This window comes from Rattus norvegicus, chromosome 1 (genome assembly GCF_021556685.1).
Source record: "Rattus norvegicus strain SHRSP/BbbUtx chromosome 1, alternate assembly SHRSP_T2T, whole genome shotgun sequence".
Taxonomy (NCBI): Eukaryota; Metazoa; Chordata; class Mammalia; order Rodentia; family Muridae; genus Rattus; species Rattus norvegicus.
The window spans coordinates 268,063,765-268,085,937 of record NC_141534.1 but is presented as its reverse complement, the minus strand read 5'-3'; the positions used below and the strand labels follow the sequence as shown (position 1 = coordinate 268,085,937).

The window sequence follows — 22,173 nt, the reverse complement described above, 5'->3', positions numbered from 1 at the left end:
AATTCACTTCATTAGCATAAAGACTCTATGATAAAAACATCGCGGTTCCCAGTTTTTGGGGAATGACATGTCCGCTGGCGCCCCGCAGGCCAGTGGCAAAGTTGCTGCGCATGGAAAGCCAGGTTGCAAAGGCCATGTCCTGTGCTCAGCTCCACAGGGGTCCCTTTGCATTTGTGAATAAAGTCCAGAATAACAATGTCTGTCCTTCTCCCCTGCCTCATGGCTTCTGAGGATGTCTGGATGAGCCTATGTGTGCAAGAACAGAGCAGACGCCACTGCTGCTGCAAGAGATTTGGGGATGGTGATGACGGGACCTTGGATGGTCATGTGGCATTGGAGCCTTAAGAATCACTGCAGATGTCACTCAGGGATTGGTGATTCTCCAAAAAGAAAGTATGCAAGTCCACTACACACATCAACAAAGTCATTGATGATTCCCAAAATGTCTGGGGTTTACATCCTAGCACAGAGCATCTTGTCCACAACATGTTAAGCAAAAAGTTAAGGCTGCACTTGTTAGCGTGTATTTTAAGATTCCAATTTTAACAAAAGGGAACACATGTGTAAACGTAAGGCAGAAGTTACTAAGGAACACTTGAAATGGGAGGTGATCATGATGAGACAGTACGAGCAAACTAATTTCTAAATATACATTTCTACATATATATTCCTACATCATATATTTCTACATGTATTTCATTATCAGATACTTCTATAATTCTTTGCAGTTTGCAAATACTTTCAAAATGAACACCTACTATTTTTTAATCGGAAAATTAATTTCCTCCTCTATCAACCCCTTTTTAGATGAGAATGAAAAATAGGGAAAGGAGTGGCTAGGAATTAGGGTCACTGGTAAAGTGTTTGCCTAGTGTACAAGGAGGTCTGGGTTGGAACCCCAGGATTGCCAGGAAACAAACAAGTAAATAAATACATTTAAAAAATTACAAATTAACTTCCAATTATAATTGTTTTGAATTTAGGAAAATAAAAATTAATTTGAAATACATTGCATCTGAAAAGAATGAAGTGTGACTCTAACAGGCCTTAGCCAAGGGTGAAAGGAAGGGTCTGCTCAGGGTGTTCGCTATACATCCCTCCATGGCAAATAACAGAGGTCAAGAAACAAGAGGGAGCAGGGCGGACTTGGGAAAGGACTGGGCTTACAGCCAGTGTTGGAGGCATTAGTGGTCTAGTCTCCAGCGCAGACCTCAGAAGCAGAGCCGCGCCTCTCGTTGGAGAGAGAACAATTCGTAGCTCAGCAGAGAGGTTTGTGGAACTCTCAAGGCCAGGTGCAGATTTCAGGCAGTGCCACCCAGGGGGAGATTTTTAAGTATCTGGTTATATTTGTAGCATCTGGCATTCTGTGTGCTTTGTTTTTATGATTTCTGCATGACAGAGGTTCCCTGTGACAAATGCACACAGGAGATGAAGTGTGGTACATTGGAATCATGTTGAATAGAAACATTATAATATGCCCTAGAGATTATTCCAGGGCCAGGGAAAACACTGCCCAACGTAAGGTGCCTTAGAATGGGGTGCAGTTAGCAGCAAGAGCAGGGGTTTACTTCATTTGTGCGGCTGTACACAGCCTCAGATGCTAACACTCGATGATAGGACATGCCAACATTTCAGCTTAAATCAGGACTGCAGCCCATAACGCGGACACTTTGCCTTTCAGCTGAAGATCATAAACAGCACAAACCCAGGTCTCTTCTCCTAATTGGGGAGCTTTTCTAATTTGCTTATGGTAGCTGCCTCGTGTCGGACTAATCTTCCTCCGGTTACCTCCTGATGCTGTCGGAAGTAATCTGCTTAGTCCTGCTCTGTCTGAAGCACTTTGCATCTAACCTAACTCCCTTCCTTAACACAGCACAGCGAGACGGTGGCCACAGCTCAGCCCGGATTCCTGCATCACTGCGAGTGTGAAGACTGCGTATGCTAGACGGAAAGCAGGTTAGGAAAGGATCCCATGCAGGCTCAGACTCAGCTCAAATGCTAGGATGCACGGCAGCCAGCATGGACTTGCAACTGAAGGCCTTGGGTAGTAACTGTTTTGAACAGAGATGCCCAGGTAAGCCTGCTTACCTAACAATCTTACCTAAACCCAGGCAAGAGCTGGTAAAGTATTTAAGGGTGTGCTTGTCTCTGTAAGCACTACTGTTAACATCCAAATTGATTTCAGAAATACCTCATCCTGTACAGAGGCCCCACCTCCAATTTGAGAGATTTAATTTGAGAGATTCCTGAGTTGGCCAGGAGGCTTAATTGAAGGCTGTGCACAATACCATTTTAATAGCAATTGCTAGTGTATTCTGACTCAGTTTTAAGGTGGCGAGTTTTTGCAGAGTTTTAGAGACACAAATGTTACAGTTTCCAGAAAGTGCCAGGAATTTCAGTACTCATAAAACAAGCCATGAGGGGTGTGTGTGTGTGTAATACCAACAGCCAGGTGCTGAGTTACAAAGTACTAGGTCCTGTAGGCCCAGATGAGAGTCAGACTTAGTTCCCAGGAGAGGCCCTGCATGCGTCCCTGACCTGGGAAGAGTGCCTTCTGCTCCTTGGCTCCTAATCCCTATTCTGTGAGATGCTGAGCTTTGCAAGGATCAGGGCAGAGGGTTCACTGCACTGAGAAGGGCCTGCACTTGCTCGCTCGCTGACAGAGAGGCTCCTCTTCCTCCTTATGCATGTGTTTATTCTAAACAAGCCGGACCGCCATCTCCCTCCCCTTCTCTGCAACACATTCCACTTGAAGGCTGTTCCCTCAGTTTCAGAGGTTACTGAAGGGGAAGAAAGTTATATTGTTTAATCCTACTTTATAAGAGTTTGCTGTTTTATTGGAGAGCAGGCTCAGAACAGTGATCAGCAAGGTTTATGTACCCAAAGTGTGTACGGAGGACTTAGGGGGGAAGGAAGAAAGAGGCTGCCTTCAAATGCCTCGTGGAAATACAGAAAACAAGCAGCGAGATCGTCCTTTGCCAAACACTGTCATAAATTTTTTATTTGGCAGCTAACATTCTCACTAGTTTTCTTGGCAGCAATTGGGACCTTTAGCAAGAAAGGTGCAGAAGAAAAACGCCTTGTTTAGAGATGTTTTCAACACTTTCTGGGATTTTTCAGAGCTTCTGCCTGCAGCACATCTTTACAACCAGAGTCTCCAGTCACCCGATGAGTGGGTGGTGGGGTTTAAACTTCTTTCTTTTCTCCATATATATAGAGAGTGGGGTGGGCAGGGAGAGAGTAAGCAGTGCTGACCCCCTGGCTTCCCATCAAGGATGGCTTTCTTATTTCTCATGGTAGGTGTTTTTGATAGCTAAGCACTTGGTCTTCTCTGTTGAGACAAAGATCTGAAAACAGTATTGGCCATGGCAGAAGGCTCCTTCTGTCAGGCTGGCACTATCTGTTGTGTTCCAGAGACAAAGGCAAATGAAAGGTAAAGGAGCTGATGACTGTGGCACTTTATCCCCAAAGAATCGCTTGTGAGTCAGGCCCTGTCTGCTGCCGCTGAGTAAGCCTGGTGGGTAAGGTGGGCACCTGACTGGACACTGAGGGTAGAGGTGGGGTGGGACAGTAGCCGGTGGGCCTGAGATGTGGGTGACTGGACTAAGGCCTGTGCAGTAGGCCGTTACTCATAGGGCACCTCAGGCACCCAAGTTCTGGGGGGTTGCTTTGGAATTCTCGAACACAGGGATCTGAAATCCAAAAGGAGTCAAGTCTGAGATCTTTCATGATAAGCGTGTCCTAACACTTTATATAAACACTGTCTCCACCAAGGACACATTCAGTTATGACTGAAGAGGTGGCAAACTTACTCCCCTTATAATAGACAGGAACTAAGCACTTGACACGATCACTCCCTTAGGGCTCGGGAAAGACTCAAGGGGAAAACCAAACAGAAAATGGAAGGCTTGGCAGAACTCTGGGTGAGTGGACTAGCATGGTGGTTGTCTGGGATGGAGCTTCCATGGGCAGATCTGATGAGGAGCTTAGGGGAAAACCCACAGCAGCAGCAGCAGCAGCAGCAGCAGCAGCAGCAGCAGCAGCAGCAGCAGCAGCAGCAGCAGCAGCACTGTGTATGGCAAACTCTGTGAGAATGAACAGGGGAAGCCCCCAGCCCGGCTAGCCTGAGACTGCAGTGTTAGTTCTTGTGAGTGACAGGCCAACTGAAAGTGACTGGAGAGGAGAGCCTGTGCGAGTGGCACAAAGGGTCTCCACATATCCAATGTCGAGGAAACAGGATGGAGACCAGAGAAAGGCTAATGAGGAGTGAGAGCCATGGTGGGGTTGGGGACTGGCTGGACTTTCCATGTGTTCCTTAGCCCACATTAAGATCATTTGGCAGAGGATAGGGTCCTTCCCATGTAGAAGACTTTGAGCATGACTTTTGCCTAATCACTGGCTAACAGCTAACCGAGGTACACAATGGAGGAAGCCCCCAGGAAGGCACAAAAATAAAGAATGCAAATGAGGCCAGGGGAGGTGGCTTGGCCAGGGGAGGTGGTTCAGCCTGGGGAGGTGGCCCAGCCTGGGGAGGTGGCTCAGAGCCATGCTTGTGGCTTGTGGCTCTTACAGACGACCTGAGTTCAGTTTCAAGCACCCACACATATAGCAGCCCATAACCATTTGTTGCTCTGGCTAGGGGGATCCAACACCCTCTTCTGGCTTCTTTGGGAACCTGCACACATATGGTAAGCTTACATGTGGTGAACTTGCATACCTGTAGACTAAACATTCATGCACATAAGAAAATAAATATTTAAGAATGGAGGCAAACAGCCCCCCCCCCACAAAGGCACCCCTTGAGAAGACTGCAGGGGAGAGAAATATTCTGTAAATAAATTATGTTTGGATAAGATATTTAACAATAGAAATGTTGAGAGAAACATGAAGAACTACGTTGTGATCTTGAAAGCTGGACCCATTAGCACATGCCTATAACGAGGCACCAGGCAGATCCCTGGGGTTCAGTGGCAGCTAGGATAGCCAAACTGATAAACTCCGGGTTCAATAAAAGACCCTCTCTCAAAAAACAGGCTGTAGAGCAATAGAGGAAGACACCTAGTGATAATGTCTGACCTCCACACATACACTGTATTGATAGACAAAGTAGAAAATTACAACAGAAACAAAAGGAAATGACAGATCAATTAAAATGCTGTACAGACACACACACACATTCACTTACTCACACATACACCATACACATACACCCACCTTTCCCCTATACCACACACCACACATATTATAAACACACACATACTCACACACAGACTACACACATACATATATACCACACACATACACACACACACTCACTCACACTCACATCACACACACACATACCATACATACATACACTCACACACACTACACACACACATCACACATACACTCACAGACTACATGCATACATATATACCACACACACCACACATACACACACTCACTCACACACTTCACACACATATACAGATACACTCATAGACTACACACATATACATATACCACATACACACCACACATACACATACACACACTCACACACTTCACACACATACACATACACACACACACACACCCTTATCTGTTGATGAAGGGGAGAGTAGAAAAGGAGAAACAAAAGAAATAAGAAGCACATAAGGCAAACAAATAGTGAAATGGCCCATCATCTAACAACAGAAATACCACACTAAGTGTTAATGGATTAAATTCTCCAATCAAACAGCAGAGGGCTGGGGGTTTGGCTAAGTGGTAGACAGCTTTCCTAGCTCACATGGGGCTAGAAAGCTATCTGCAGCACAGCAAAAATAACAACAACAAATCCTACCTCAGCAGAGGGTCTGACTGGGTAAAGTATTATCTAACTTTATGCTGTCTGCAGAGGACACACTTCTAATTAGAAAGCACATTCATGTTAAAAGATGTAGGTGTGTGCACATTCTTTTTACATATGTAAGATTTTATGAGCCAAGCATGTTGGCATGTGCTTGTAGTCCTAGCTGCTGGAAATGGGATGGTGGTGGTGAGGAAGAAGGCTCTCTTGGGTCTACGAGTTTGGGAACAAATCAACAACAAAAGGCACACAGCGGACTGGAGAGGTTGCTCAGTGGTTAGAGAGTACACTGTTCTTATAAAGGACTCAAGTTTGGATCCCAGCACCCACATCAAGTAGCTCATAACTGTCAGCCTCAGGGGATCTGATGCTCTCTTCTGGTCTTCATGGGTGCTCATGTGCACATATACCACCCCCATTAAAATAACTCAAAAATAAAAATAAATCTTCAAAAGAAAGCACATGAGCTTGAAGGTAAGAAAAATCTTAGAACCAAAAAAAGCACATTGAAATATGTCTTTGTATCTCTTGTCTCTGTCTTTCTGTCTCTGTTTCTCTCTGTCTCTCACCTCTCTGTGTTTCATTTCTCTCTGTGTCTCATCTATCTCTGTATCTGTCAATCTCTGTCTCCCTTTCTCTCCGTCTGTCTCTCTCTCTGTCTTTGTCTCTCTCTGTCTCCTCTCATTTTTGTCTCTTTGTCTGTTTTTCTGTCTCTCTGTCTCTGTCTGTCTGTCTCTCTCTTTGTATATGCAGGTACGTATCAGTGGATATCAGGAACACATGACAACTATGAACACAGTCACATCAAACAACCAAGTCTCAAAGTTCCCAAAGCAAAAGCTGCCAGATGAAAAGAAAAACAAATTTGACAATTAGACTCATGGGTTTCATGATCTTACTCTCATCGAGTGACTTAACAACTGGGCAGAAACCTACAGACATGCTCAAGGCCATCAGTTAACTTGACCTCATTCTTTGTACAACATGTTATCACCGGCAACAGAGCCCAGGAACATATCCTCAGCACACACCACTCAGAGATCCGAAAACATATTACAATAAATAAAAAAGGCAGAAATTAGATATTCTCTCTCTCTCTCTCTCTCTCTCTCTCTCTCTCTCTCTCTCTCTCTTATCCCAACAGACCTAAATTATAAAACAACATTATAGAGAAATTAGAAAAGTCACCAAGTATTAGATATTCAAGTAGTATATTTCTTTTTTTTTCTTTTTTTTGGTTCTTTTTTTCCGGAGCTGGGGACCGAACCCAGGGCCTTGCGCTTCCTAGGCAAGCGCTCTAGCACTGAGCTAAATCCCCAACCCCAAGTAGTATATTTCTATCTTGAAATGAATAATAATAAAATTACAATCACAAATATTTATTGGATACAAAGTGGTAGAGTTCAGAGGACAACTTGTTGGTTAATTAGAAAGTTTCAAGTGAATAATTTAGGCTATCCCATTAAGGAATTAGAAGAGGCACTGAGCTAAGTGGAAGTAGGGAAAACAAGGAGTTAAAGCAGAAGACAAGGACAAGGCAAACAGAGGGGAACTACAGGGAACCTGCAAGTAAGATTCTTGAAAATATCAGGAAAATTTCTAAAGTTCTGGCTAGAACAGCCAAGAAAGGAAGGCTGGAGCGACTGCCTTCAGGGGAGGAGGAGCAACAGCCCTGGTTTAAAATGTGAAGAATTGCCAGAAAATGTTTTCAACAATTTCATGAAAAAAAGATCAGGAAATTTCAGTGAAAAGGACTAATTCCTAAAATATGCACATTACCAAGGCTTACGACAAAAACTTTGAACAGACTTATAAAATAAGCAAATAAAACAGATGAGTATTGAACCTCTTCCCACAAACAAGAGGCCAGGATTACATGGAGTGAACATGGAATCCTGCCGTGCAGTTAAAGCCATGTGGGTGACATTAAAAAGGAGCAAACCCACAGGGTCGTCTCATTAGACACAGAAGAAGGGACAAGCTTGGCAGAGGAGGGAACCTCACAAAGGTCGTCTGTGGAAAATGTACACAGGGCTGAGGATGCAGTGTGGACATGCAAGGGTTCCCCTGCCCGTGATGCCCTTTGGTTTGATTTCCCCAGCCTTGTAAAACCAACAAATGACCTAGTCCTTCTTCACGGTAAAAGTTTGAACGCTTTCTCTCAGGAATTATAAAGAATGTCTATTTCGGCTGCCTCTAGCATCACTGTCCTTGAGGTTCTAGTCGATGCACTGTGGCAAGAAAAAGAAAAGGATCTGAGTCTGCAACAGAGGAAGCAGAATTGCCACCATGCTTGGATGACAGTCCCGGGTGTACACAGTCCTAAAGCTCCTGGAACTAATCCTGAACTCATTTAAGTAAGTCACAGGATACAAGCACATACAGAAACAAACTGTATCCTCGTGTATTAGCAAGAACGAACCTGTAAGCTGATATAGAAGCATAATTCACAGTGGCAACAGAAAAGAATAAGAACTTAGGAATGACTTGGACAAAGTAAGTATAGCACTCAAATACTTGAATCTACACTTCTCAGAAAAGTAAAAGACTTAAGCAGCCAAAAAGTTCTGTGTTCTTGGATTGAAGGAGTTGATATTTAGGACGGCGACTGAGTGCAATTCAATCTCCATCAACACTGCAGGAAGCAGTTATAAAGGTGGGGGTGGAAAAGTGGATCTATAAGTTAATAAGTAAATGTGAGAACGTTAGCATGACCACAGTTTGAGAAGTAACAGTGTGAGGGGAGACTTACACTGCTGTATTGGCTCCTGGGACAGAAATAAAGATGCAGAGAAGAGGCCATTTATAGTCAATTATTTCTGACAAGCAATCTAGGCAATTAGATGGTTCAGTAAAAGCTGAATACAGGTTTTCAGAAACAAACTTACACTGTGGTAGCACACAGTTCAAAGCGATGCAGGGACCCAAATAGAAATATAACACTGTGACACTTCTAGAAGGAAATCCTTCAGACTCAGACCAGGCAAAGGTTTCTTAAGAAATTAAGAGCATAATTCACAAAGTAAGAAATAAGTTGACTTCATGAAAACAAACTACTTAATTTTAAGCTTTATCACTGAGAAAATAAAAATAAAAGCCCCAGAGAGGAAAAAAGTAGATATTCAAATAATATATTTCTAAAGAACCTGCTATTTTAAAATTCACAATGCAAATTTGGAAAATACATTTTGATATGAATAAAAATGGAAGGAAACACCCAGGAGAAGAGTTGAATTCAGAGGGATGAAAGTTGAAGCGCTCGTCAGCCATCATGAAGAACACAAGCAACCCAACTACGAATGGGAAAACCAGAAAAGAGCGCAGACGGGCCTTTCCTTGACGGGTACAGAGCAATGGCCGGCTCCGGCTAGCGGGAGAGGCGCCAGCCCATTCAGGCCCTGGGAGGAGCATGGTAAAATGAGAAAGCGCAGCACCTGGCTGGAACTCGAGCCTGGTAGTCCTGCTCAGGGAGACTCACAGCTTTGAACAGGGGAGAGCGGCACAGTGCCTTGGCACCTCTTTGAAACAGTTAAATACATATACATACAGTTAAATACATATACACGCATACATAGAAAAATGTGGGTGCATGTGCACATGTGGGCATGGGTGTGTGTGTATGTACAGGCATTCATGCATAGGTCTGTGGGTGCATGTGTGTATGTATGTATTTGGGTGCGTGCAGGTGCACACACGTTCACACTACATGGCTAAACAATTCTAACCCTTAGGTAGATGTTGGCAGATATCCAAGAGAATGGAGAACATTTGCCTCTATAAAACCTTGTATGCAAATGTTCACAGTGACATATTTATGACAGCCCCAACCAAAAACAATCTGAGCATCCACCAACTACTGAACAAGTGAGTAGATGTGGTGTCCTCCTACAGCAGGATGCTACAAGCAAGAGACAGCAATACATGCTGCGATGTGAACAAAAATGCTACTGTGAGCAAAAGAAGGCAGGCACGAAGGATTGCAACATGCAGAAAGGAGCATTATGGGGAGACAGAACTATTTTAGCATTAATCGTGGTGATAGGTGCCCCTCTGTAGGCTTATTGTAGTCACTAAACTGTGTATTTATAATGATTAAACTTTATGGTATGTAAATATTTCCATTCAGCTTTCAACAAGAAGCTAACAGCCAGTAGCTGGCCTCCCAGAGATGCTTGGGTCCTTCAGCCTGAAGTAGCCCACCCTGTTTCTCTGCACGTGTTAATGGTGCCTGTTTATTTCCTTTAATCTGTAAATATTTAACTTGTTTCCTTGTTTGCTTTTCTGTGAAGTGGGATTGTGTAAGAGGAAGGTTCAAGTCCACCCTGGTCTCTGTTGTATCCCAGTGTTTGGCACATTAGAATTCTTGATAGACACTTGAGTAACACAAAGAAATGAATGAAATAAAAGAAGGCGCATGTTCAATTTGTCATTAAAAACTAATGCGCTCTGATACTATGATTACCCACGAGCATCTTCATTCTAAATAGAGATATTTGTCTTCAGAGCAGCAAAATCCTCAACCCGGTGCCCCGTGTCACGGTGGGACAGAGATGAAATGGAAATGAGATCGTTCTCTGCCACCTCAGATTTAGGGACCCTGGGGGAAGGCGGTAGAGACTCATGGATCTGGGAGAGGACAGGAGCTACAGTTGCACAGTTAGCTGATCTGCAGCCAGCACACCGGGAGCGTTGCCTAAGAACACAGTGTCACTGAGTCACTCTGCAATGCGCCCAAACTATGCAGTTCTCAAAATGAAGCCAGGTCACCCGGCTCCCAGCTACTCCCAGATGTTGAAAGTGAGAGGAGCTCTGCGGTTAGAGTAGGGTGCCCTGTCTTCGCCAGGCCCTTCTTACGTGACAACGATTTAATGTGGAAGGAGAGAGACTGGTAGTAGGGCATGCGGTTGTCGATGCTGTTTCTGCACTGATACTGGCTTGGGAAATTTAAGATTTTATATCTATTTATTTACTTAAAATTTTATGTTTTGGAGGACTCAGACATGGCAGTGTTATCCATGTCACTCTTGCCTCTCCCTCACACCTTAAATTCCTCTTATTCCCCTCTCAAACTCATAGTCTGTTCGTGTGTGTGTGTGTGTGTGTGTGTGTGTGTGTGTGTGTGTGTCCAGGGCTAAACATTGGGATGAGACTAGGCAGGAAGCCTGTCCCAGGAGGACACCAATTCTCCCTGCCTTAGCAGCTATTGGCCACCTGTCATTCTTCATCTAGGGGTGGGACATGTGGAATTCTCCAGTCCACACTGACATATCAACCATGATGGTTTTTTCAGACAACCATATTGTTGCGATTTCACGGGTGTGTTTTCCCTGCCGTGCTGAGGGGAAACCAGCAACAGGCATCCTGAGCAACTGGCTGTGGGCGGTTTTGTTTTTTAATCACAAAGCATGTAAATGTAGACTAAATCTACATTTATAACTTTAAAATGACTTAATCAATGTTTACATTTGTGTTCAAGTTTCTAAGACGGTGAATACTGACAGGAGTGATCTTCACAGGCAAAAGCTTTTGGGGTTCTCCATGCTCCCCCTTCTCCCTGATCTCTGTCCTTCTTAGTCTGTCTATTCTGTTGTCTAGGGACGGAGCCTCCTGTGTACACAGCAGATGTTCTCCCCTTAGTTGGATGGAGGAAGGCTTATGAGGCCCCACGCTATCACTTAGGAGACACAGGCAGCAAGGCCGCTAAGGCGGGGGTCATCTTCCCCAGTCGTACAGCTATTGGTAGGTTGCCTGTGTTTGACAAAATGACCCAGACTCATGCTCCTGTGAGTAGCATCAAATCAATGCAGACAAAGATGCACAAGCGCACACACAGTGAAGACCCAACAGGATCTTCTTGGGAGCCAGCAGGGCGAGGGAAGACCAAGAGGATGATGGCAGAGAGTGAAAGTGATCCTAGTAGACTGTATAGAACACGACGCCGTGAAATGATAACGACAGAGAGATCAAAGTAAGCTGGAGACGTAAAGCTAGGACGTCTGTCCACTGCTGTAGAGGGGACAGAGGGTGGGATGTAGGGTGTTTTGTCGATGGTACTGAGGATGCTATAGAATAAACAAACAGCACTCGGGGTCACAGACACATTCGGGGCAGCAAATTGTAAGACCCAAGGATGTCCAGGCCTCCCTGTGCGGCAGGCATGATCTCAGGCGCTGGTTGAGCTGCCTCCTGGCCCCGAGGATCACAGTTGCACAGTGAGCTGTAGGAACAACTGCTCTGAGCAAAGCAGATGGGAAGAACACTTGATGACTGGACAGAGAGTGATACTCCGCTGCTCCTGGGCCCCACTGCTAAGATCCGGTTACAGTGAGAGCCGAGAGTGAGTGCTGTGTAGATATGGACCAAGACCTTGTGTGGGCGTCAGACTCTGAGTCTGGAAGGAAGCCTCGCAACTAGAGACAGTCAGAAGCTAGGACTGAACAAATTGCAACCGTTCTCAGCCGCAGACGGTGAGGTTAACTATCTCACGCATGACAGGACAGGTGAGCGTGGAGTGAGAGGAGGCCCTGGGCCGCCATTGGCACTGTGGGAGGAAATGCCAGGCTGGGCCAGAACTATCCCCTTGTAAGTGGCTAAAGCAGGGGCCTCAGGGTCTACAGCTGCCTTTGTGGGGAAGGGGGCTCCGCGTCTCAGCCAGGTTAGTGACTGCTTCTGGGCAGGGATCCAGGGGTCCCTTATCCCCACCTACTGCACTGGGGTCCTCCCTTCCTTTACCCTTGCTAGGGCCTTGCTAGCAAGTCACAGCACGGGCATTTGTGGGGAAACATGACTGGCTGTGCTTACATCCAGGGGCACAGAGGGCTTTTTCTGTATAAGTTTACAGTAGAGAACAGTGAAAAGACTGAAGGCCAAAGTCAGCAGGGGCCAAGGGAGCTGCCTATGTGCTGGGCTTTGCCGTGACGTGTAAACACATGGCTTCGGAGTGTAACTTGAGCAGCCCCGTGATTCCTCCAGGGTGGAATCTAGGTTTTCAGCGATGTAGAAATACTTACTAGGGACCTTTAAAAGAAGTCAGTGGGAGGGTATGTTAAATGAAAACCAAGATAAGCTCTCCGAGGTAGGCTTTCCCTGTACTCTCAAAGCTTCTGTGTTGACTAGGGCAGGAGCTGAGGTAACGCCTGACAACGCTGACAACAGCAACTGTTTTTCTCCTGCCTCGCTTGAGCTGGGCACTCTAGGGATGAAGGGGTGGCCTGCCATTTGCAGACAAGAATGAGGCCTTTTGTGTGCACTTTAAGCACACCACCAACTCCCTTTACAAAGTGTGAAAGGTGTTTTTTGGAGAGCGTGTGCTTTGCTGTCCCGTGGTGGGACAAGGGCTATGAGCATTAAAACATCACAACTTACAGGGAAGACGACTCTGAAGGAGCTTGTTAACGCTAAATATGTCTATGTGATGGCAGCGAGATCAAGGAATAGATGTTGGGAATGGCTCCTCTAAGGCCACAGAGGCTGAAATCAGAGCTGTTCACCACACAGCACCTTCCTTTCCCCCTGAAGAGCTCAGTTTTGTTGAAGTCGGGTTCTGTAAAAGGGGTTTATTCTCATCCACAAACAGGGATGGTCTTATGGCTTCAGAGTAAAACTAGGGTGAGAAACCTAATGGCAGATTTGTTATGAGTGTGGTCTCTGGCACGTACGCATGGGGAACCAGCTATTAATCATGTAAAGACCGGAGTATATAAAGCACAAGGCAGGCAAGTCTTAAGTTCAAGGTCTGAGCTGATAAAAAGGGGAAGGAAAACATGTTTTGCCGTGTGTGCCTACGTCTGCCATTGTGTTTCAACGCATCGCTTTAAAAGATACCACTGATCCTTTTCCCAGCTTCGCCCCATTTTATTTCAAGGTTGGTCTGTCTTTTGTTGGGCCCCTTTGCTGTGACACAGATGACAGCTCTGGGGGAAGGGCAGCCCTATGGTAGGCAGTCCTGCAGGCTCACTGGACTAGGACTGGAATGTGCTTGTTCGGCATTTGTTCCAAAGCACCCACATTCAGGGCACCCTGGGGACCAGGGGAAACAAGGGGGCACGTGCTGGGAACACCCTGCACCTAGGCCCCGCAGGCCTTTGTCAGCACCGCCTCTGGGGTTGAGGCGGCCTCGGTAATTATGCCACGGCCACGCATTACTCTGACAAAGTAATCCATCAAATCATTTCTCACAATTTCAATCCGTCCCCTGAATTTCCCTTACTTCCAGAGCCAGCTGGATATTATATTACCAGAGCTGTTGAAAAGGTGGAACACTAGCCATGAAGCCAAAGGCCACGGCGACTATGCAAAGCACCAGTTTTTATTGTTTGCTCAGTACTGAAATCTCATTAGGGTCCATAACTCCCATGAGCACTTTGGACACTTACATCTGCTGACCGTGAGAACCTGGAAGGAATGTACACCTCGGGCTACACTGTTCTCGTAGGAGATGTGTGGTGTGTGTGTGTGTGTGTGTGTGTGTGTGTGTGCAGTGTGTGTGCATGTGTGCGTGTGCGTGCGTATTTACAAGCACACAGACTCATATGTTTTGGGCCCTGGAGCAGCTGTGGTTTAAATGTCCCTTACACAGGCTGATTTCCACCCTGAGTTTAAATACCCCAACACTGTTTTCATTTGGCAGTTTTCAGACAAAGACCCACTTTTCTTCGAGCCCAGTCTAATCAATGTCAGAAAATTCCACTCATTGCGTGTTGGCCTTAACGCGGCTAGGCTGTGCTAATTACATCAGAATTATCTCAGAGACTACACACTTCATTCAACCTATACAGGTTTTTGTCTTCACTTAATTATGGCTTGGAATCTTCTTGAGAGAGAAAATGCAGCCACAACTGCCTGTCCTTCTTAGGGACATCCAGCCCCCCCCCGGGTTCCATTATGGTCCACACTTTGGACCGTTGGTAGAGTCTTAGTTTATAGGGCTTTTAGCCATTCTGTGAAAGCCGTATTTGAGGGGGATAAGCAGGGAGTCACAGAATTAGAGGAACCTTGGGGGCATCTAGCCAGGCCAGTTCTGTTCCGAGCAGAAGCCCTGACAAGTGGCACTTCAAGAATGCATCCATTTCTGGAATGAACCGTGGCGGCAGATGAGAGGCTCTTTGCAAACACTTGCGAGCAGTTTGGGACAGATATGAAGAGAACTGTGTCTGGTGAGGGGTGCAGAGGGGATTTTGGTAGACCAAGTGCAATCAGCCAATGTCATACGGCTGGACAAAAGCTCTAATACCCCTGCTGTGACTCTGTCTGATGGTAGTGACACCTACTGAGGAGACTGTGGTCAGCTCTAAGTTGCTGTTCACTAGGACCCCACCATGCTGCGATGGGAACACCAGACAGAGATGTTCCCACTCAGAAGCCTCAGGAGCGGTGAAGGGCTGTCTGCCTCTCAAGGAGAAGGGCATTCAGGAAAAGGAAGCCACAGGCCCTTTACATAGGCCATCTCGTCTGACCGTATTGCAATGGTGTGTCCAGCCTGTCCTCCGTGTTCATGTGACTTCACTGTTGAGCTCGAGGTGCAGCTCTGAAGATCTCAGCCAGCAAGTGGTGAGAGCCAGAGTGGCTTTGGGCCCATGGGGCCAAGAAAGTCTCCAAGCTGGGCTGGGACGTAGATGATTTGATTTTAGCCAGCAGCACAGTGATAGGCAAAACCAGGCTGTCCCTGTCCTCAAGGAACTTCGGATCTCAAAAAACCAAACTTAACCAAACCAAACCTGGTGGATGGCATTCTCTCAGAGTCTAATCTGCAAGGATTAGGCTTCATACTTTAGGGGATCACACTTGTTCTCTGCTCATGGACTAAGCTTACCTAGGGCCCAGACAGGGCTTCCCAGTGTGGTGGTGATGTTGACTTGAGACTTGAAGCATGCCCAGAGTTAGGAAGGAGGAGGATGGGCAGCTATGTCAGTGGCACAGAACATGCTAAGGGCATCTGTCTGGAGTGGTGCAGGTGGAAGGGAGAGAAAGGAAAAGTACGTAGGGAATAAAATGAGGGGGAGCAGGGTGGGAACGAGAGGGCACAGGAAGTGGAGACCCGGTGGGGTGAGGCCAGGTGACCACTGTGATGACTTTGCTTTCTACTTATCAGCTGTGTGGCTTTGGGTAAATCATCAACCGCACTGATATTTACCTTCCCGATCTATAAAATGGGAGCCACAATGCACACCTGATAAGGTCAGCACAGGGTGAGGAGCCCACACAGAGCTCTCACCTGACACCTGGGAAGTTAGCAACACTGGGGGACAGCTTCGGGCCTCCACAGGATACATGCTGCCTCCAGAAGAAGTCAAAGGGCGGGGAGCAAAGGAGGAAAACGGTCTGACTTTTCCAACTTTGCTTTCAAATCTCACAAGTTGGATTCTGACAGAATGTGCCCATTTGAGGAAGGAAGCTACATGTGAAATTGCTAAACTCCTTTCCCAAGAGCGTGGTGGTGCTGCCCAAACCCCCAATTATCAACATTCCAGGCTTCTGTGTAAGTGTGGAATTAAACAGTTAACACTGACAGCTCAGAGCTGAATGGCGATAAGCAGCTTGTAACAGGAAGTGGGTCTATGGGGATCTAGAGATCAGGACAACAGGAGCAGCAACAGATGATTGCAGGAGAGGAGCAGGACCCACAGAGCAGCGGGACTGGTGCCTTGCTGAAGAAGACCTCCATGCTCTCTAATCCCACGTGCAGAAAAGATACAATCATCTGGGCGTCTGTTCAGAACAACACAGAACATGCACACACGCGCGCGCACACACACACACACACACACACACACATATGACAGAGAGAGAGAGAGAGAGAGAGAGAGAGAGAGAGAGAGAGAGAGAGACAGAGACAGAGACAGAGAGACAGAGAGGCCCTGTCCCAATAAAGTAATGAAAACCACTTGCTGGCTTGTAAGTGGTTGAAGTTGATCTAACTGTCAAAGCAAATGTTCAATGCACTGGCCGTTTTTATGCTTCATGTGAGCACACGCTAACAGACCAAGGGGACATTTTCAAACTCCTGGTTATCCTGAAATGGCTCAAAACAGGTCTGGCTTCCTCAAAACACTGGCCTCAAGAGAATGAGTGTGCCTGAGTCTCTATTGAGCTACTCGGGCTGTGAAAAGACAAGAGGTCCCTGCTGCTGACAAAATCCAGTCTCCGTGAAAAGATAATGCAGGTGGCCACTGTTTTACAAGCTCGGATGCCATCTCCTTCGACTCTCTGGCAGAGCTGTGATTCCCCACTGTTTACCCCACTGAAAGGAGTCTGACACACAGAGTCCTGACTGCCTAGTGCACAGAGGTAGCTGGCCCCAGCTGCGAGAGCAATGTGGTATAGTCTGTCCTGGTCCTGGGCTCTCCCTAGTCTGGTTATGAACGACATGAGCACTGACGTGAAATGTCTTCTTAGAAAACTGGGATGCCTGTCATCGTTTGTTCCATTATTCATTCATTCATTCATTCATTCACTCACTCATTCACTGTGATTATTAATGACTTCTTTTAGGGAAATGTGCCACTTCCTTCCTGAACTCCTCTTGCAGGGTTCTCCCTTTTGCCAAGGCTTGGTCATCCTACTATGTCATAAAATGCTTGGATCGCAAAGATGAACTTTAATAGACCAGGATTTCTTCATTTAGATATGAAGATATTCAGGTCTCCCCACAGCAGCCTGCTTGAATCAAGTGTCGGATGAAATTTTTAATTTCAGATGTCAGAAACTAACTTATGGGAGTTGGGTCTTTCAATCTGCTGCAGAGGTCCCAGGGACTAAACGTAGGCTGTCTGGGCTGCAGGCACTTCACCCTTTGCTAGCTTGCTCGCCTGGCGCTGATGTCAGCATGTCCTGTTTTTCTGGAGGATGGACAGCGGTGCAAAGGCACCCGTGCCTGGACCTTCCATTAAAGTGACTCACACTGCAACTGTGTTTGAAGGAGCTTCTCGAGCTTCATATTTTGGCATAAATTTCCAAGTGATTCATTAAAGTAGGAGAGAGTGGGAAAAATTATCAGTATTGCCCAGAATACTTTTTTTTTTTAAATACAAAGACTTGTGAGAGATTTGCACAAAGTCTAGCCTGGGTCACTGGAGTCCGTGGAGGCCTGTGGACAATTGGCTTCTGTGTTCCCATTTGGGTCTGACTCACTGTGGTAATGTCACTCATCAGGAAGACGTAGAAGGCAGACAACAGCTGCGAGGCATTCTCGCTGTGCACAGGGTGCAGGGACACCCGGCAGAACAGGCCATCTAGTGCTCAGGCTCAGGATCCTGCCTGCTTCACTCCAGCCCTGAGCCTTAGCTCCCTGAGCTTGCAGCAGATGTTAAAAACTAAAGTTGAAACCTTTAAGTTGTAATGAAGGAGTTCACAGGGCTTGTAATCCCAGTGCCCCACCCCGGTCCTCCCTCGGTCCTGCTCAAAGTCTTCAGTGGTCCTCGGCACTAGCAGGACACCGCGCGTGTTGAGCACACTGATCTGCCCGTGATTGCCCTTGGCTGCTGTAAAACAATCTCACTCCTCGGGCGGGCGAGGGCCGCGGCAACAATGCGGTTATTGACTTGTTGCTCTGGCTCTGTTTAGTTATTACCCTCGGGGCCACAATCAATAGACTTTGCACCAAGTCTGCCTTATAAATCCCAGGCTCTCACTGGAGGCTTGCCAAGGAATGGCAAGAAAAATCTATGGCAGGGAACCGCTTAGAGAGCAGAGGCGGAGAGCCACACTGACAGCTGTATAAATTAATTAACAAGGCACTGTTTATTCTCCTAGATCACATAGCACATTCGCCACCGGTGAAGAAGGCGCGGAGAGATTCGGAAAGTCATCCGGAGATATTTAAAACCCACGAATAGAGCCGCATGCACAAGGAAGACCGGCACGCTGTGGAACCGTTTCTGCCTTTATCCTGTTTTAATTACTCTGTTCAAATTTGCCGCCTTTCCACTAGTTCTGACCAGCCTTTTGTTCCCAATTTATCTGGACTGGTGTGGTTTGCCTTGATAACTCCCTAAGCTTGGGGCTGAAATAGTCAACACGGCGAAAATAAAATGTTGATCATTAACCTCGCAGGGCTTGGGCTTCCTTCACACCTCAAATCTCAGGAGCAATCCTTCTGGTGCCTCAGCAGTGGAGAGGGAGGATTTTGAGGAGAGGAGTCCTGAAGGGCTGTGGGCAAAACTCCGGGCTACCTGAGATCCCAAAGAAGTGTTCTAGGGCAGTTCTTTATTTAAGCAAACCATATATAAATCTGGTGACAGGGGGACCACCGATCCACTGTCTAATGTCACCTTAAACCAAGCTTTGTAGCCTACAGACAAACCCATTAAAAAACAAAACAAAACAAAAACAAAAACATGGGACGCGATCAAGAGGGTCCTGGGAGCCTGTCTGTTGCCACAGTGGCACTGGCTGGAATCTCTGATTCCAGCTCTCCGTGTGGTAGCTCAGGGTCTACAGCATGATGAAAGAACACTTTCTAAACGCTAAGCGTTCAATTTCAGGTTTTTGTTTTTTGTTTTTTGTTTTTTTTTTTTTGGAGGGTGGGTGGGTGGGTAGACAGTTGTTTTTAGACAGGGTTTCTCTGTGTAATAGCCCTGGCTGTCCTAAATCTCGAACTGTAGATCAGGCTTGGCCTTGAACCTCCCTCTGCCTCCTGAGTTCTGGGATGAAAGGTGTGTATATAAATTTTAGGGTAGACAAGATAGCTTGTGCCTGTAATACCAACACTTGGTGTCGAAAAGGCAGGAGGACTGCCATGAGTTAATTGCCTATGTAGTCCACAAAATGGGTTCCAGACCTGGTTGTACTATATAATGAGGTCCTTTCTACACACACACACACACACACACACACACACACACACACACACACACACACGAATACACATTAAAAAAGAAAATTAAAGGTAGAGATGTTAGACAAAAGATCTTCAAATGAAGTTGTAGGACCCCCTCCATACACTATTCCGCCAGATGACCAGCATTTTCTGAGTACCTGTTGAGACTGAGAGGACAAACAGTCCTGGCTGACTGTGACAGTCAGCACCATTCCCAGGTGTGGAAAGCTCATTTCCTTGTTTTGGTCTAGCCTGGGCTATGTCAGCCTTGTTGCATGCTAACACACTCCTGTGAATACAGAAAGGCACCACAATTCCCTTAAACACACACTCTACCACTTGATGGGTCCTCGGGGTTGGGGGAGTCCTATACATAACACATGAAACTCATTTGCTTGTGGGATTTCTAATTGTGTTGTTCCAATAATTTATGACCTCTTATAAATGGTTTCCAGGCAATAAGAGTTAATTGACTCAAGACACTTTCATCCATTGTAATGACCTCCTAATATTCTGCACTAGGTACTTCCTATGAATCAGGTCAGCTGTGTCACTTGAGAAGTGGTAGGACGTAACACCACTGCCCTGAACTTACTTCTAAATGTACTCACTGCAAGTGTTTGTCCTCAGGTGGACTTGTGCTTGCAGGCACAGCTTGGCTCTCTGCTTGGCAACTGTGTCAACCATAGGACTTGGCCTTTGCTGTGTTTACATCTCTGTCATTTTGGGGGCTGAAGTATTTGGTTGGGGCCACCAGGCCTTGTCTTGTTTGTCTGATATACAGTCAGTTCTCTCTTCTTCTTTACCTCAGCCCCAAGGCCAGGAGATGGCAGCGGGCTACGAGATGGACGTTAGTTCTGCTGCCCCACTGGCTGTTGGTTAATCTGCTGAACACATTTGGGAGCTGTAGAATCATGTGCTCTGAGCTCGCATAGCATGGAAACGATTAATGTTGGGAGAGGCGGAATGCTTACTACCCTGAATTCGTTATTACACATTGCACACATGTAATGAATGATCAGACCACACTCGATGGAGATGCTCAAACGCTACGCCTTGGCTGAGAGAGACAGACAAAAGTATTTTACTCCAAGGATTACATCTGGGAGCTGCTGGGAGCTCCTGACCCAGCCAGTTCTGTCCTTACAGCTCTTGAGCTGCGGAAGGACACGCTGCTCCATGTCCTGGTAGACAATGACCACGCGAGCCCAGAGTTCTCCTTCTTCCTTCAAAATGGTGGCTTTCCAAGTAAGGATCTCTATGAACTGTTACCTCACACCATATCTAAGCATGAACTCTAAATGCATCAAAGGTCAGCGAGAAAGACCCACAAGTCTGAACCTCACAGAAAATACAAGAAGAGATCTTTGTGACACTGGTTTAGCTACAGTTCCTTCCTCAGGACACCAAAGCAGAAGCAGCCTGAGAAAACAACTTGGGCTTTGCCATAAAGAAAGGCTTTCACAGAAGCCAAAAGAGGGCATTGTATCCTTAGACCCTGCAGTGACAGATAGTCCTGAGCCACTATATAGGTGCTGGGATCTGAACCAAAGTCTTCTGCAGGAGCAGAAAGTGCTCCTAACCACGGAGCCATCTCTCCAACCCTCTGGGGTAGCTATTTTGAGGTAGTTAATCTACAGGTTTCTCTCACTAAATTGCTGTGTGATTTTAGGCCAGCCCCTTGCCCTCTCTAGGTGCCAGGACCACGATTAAATTCAAACTATTTATAGAGTAACATGCCAACTGCACAGTGTGAATGGACTGACTCGACACAGAAGCTGTCAGCTGTCAGTCCATGGCTCGATACTGCCTCTAGATAGCCATTGCTCAGTTTTAAATAGTAATAGTAATAATAATAATAATAATAATAATAATAATAATAATAATAATAATAAATCACCAGCATTTAATGACAGGGAGACTGTAACACAACACAGGCATTGGAAGACCTGACCTTAGCAGGTCCACATTGCCAATGGTAACAGTGGGTGGCTTCTGCGAAACTGCTTTAAGAAGTTCCCTCCTGCCTTACTCTGGGACTTGTTCATGGTTGCTCCTCCTCCGTCCCTGTCTAAGAATGCTAGCCCACCTGTAGGCCTTTCCCCAGGACCCCCAACTGCCCTCCAAGACTGAGCATTACGTGTTCTACCAGGAAGGAAAGACATCCAGGGCTGGCCATGTGCCATACAGCACATCTCTGTCCTTGGCGTCAGATTCATGGGCTGCCATTGCTCTGCCCATAAGCTTCACCACTCTCTCCCCTCTGCACTGGCTTGGCTCCACCTGGAGCACCATGCCTTTTGCATTAGTGAATTGGCAGGAATGCAGCAGCACAGCCCTGAGGGCAGATCCACAGCAGCACAGCCCTGACTGCAGATCCACAGCAGACTGCCCTAGGGCAGATCCACAGCAGCACTGCCCTAGGGCAGATCCACAGCAGCACAGCCCTGAGGGCAGATCCACAGCAGCACTGCCCTGACTGCAGATCCACAGCAGACTGCCCTAGGGCAGATCCACAGCAGCA

At 46.5% G+C, this 22,173-nt stretch overlaps 1 protein-coding gene and 1 long non-coding RNA gene across 14 annotated transcripts in view; one reads left to right on the top strand and one right to left on the bottom strand.

Moving 5' to 3' along the window:
• Vti1a (vesicle transport through interaction with t-SNAREs 1A) overlaps positions 1-22,173 on the bottom strand; it is a 307,420-nt gene that overhangs the window by 16,898 nt on the left and 268,349 nt on the right. The gene's annotated exons all lie outside the window — the stretch shown is intronic.
• Positions 12,155-18,875, top strand: LOC102554304 (uncharacterized). Its single transcript, XR_015653684.1, has 2 exons — positions 12,155-12,333; positions 18,584-18,875. It is a non-coding gene; the product is annotated as an uncharacterized LOC102554304 (long non-coding RNA).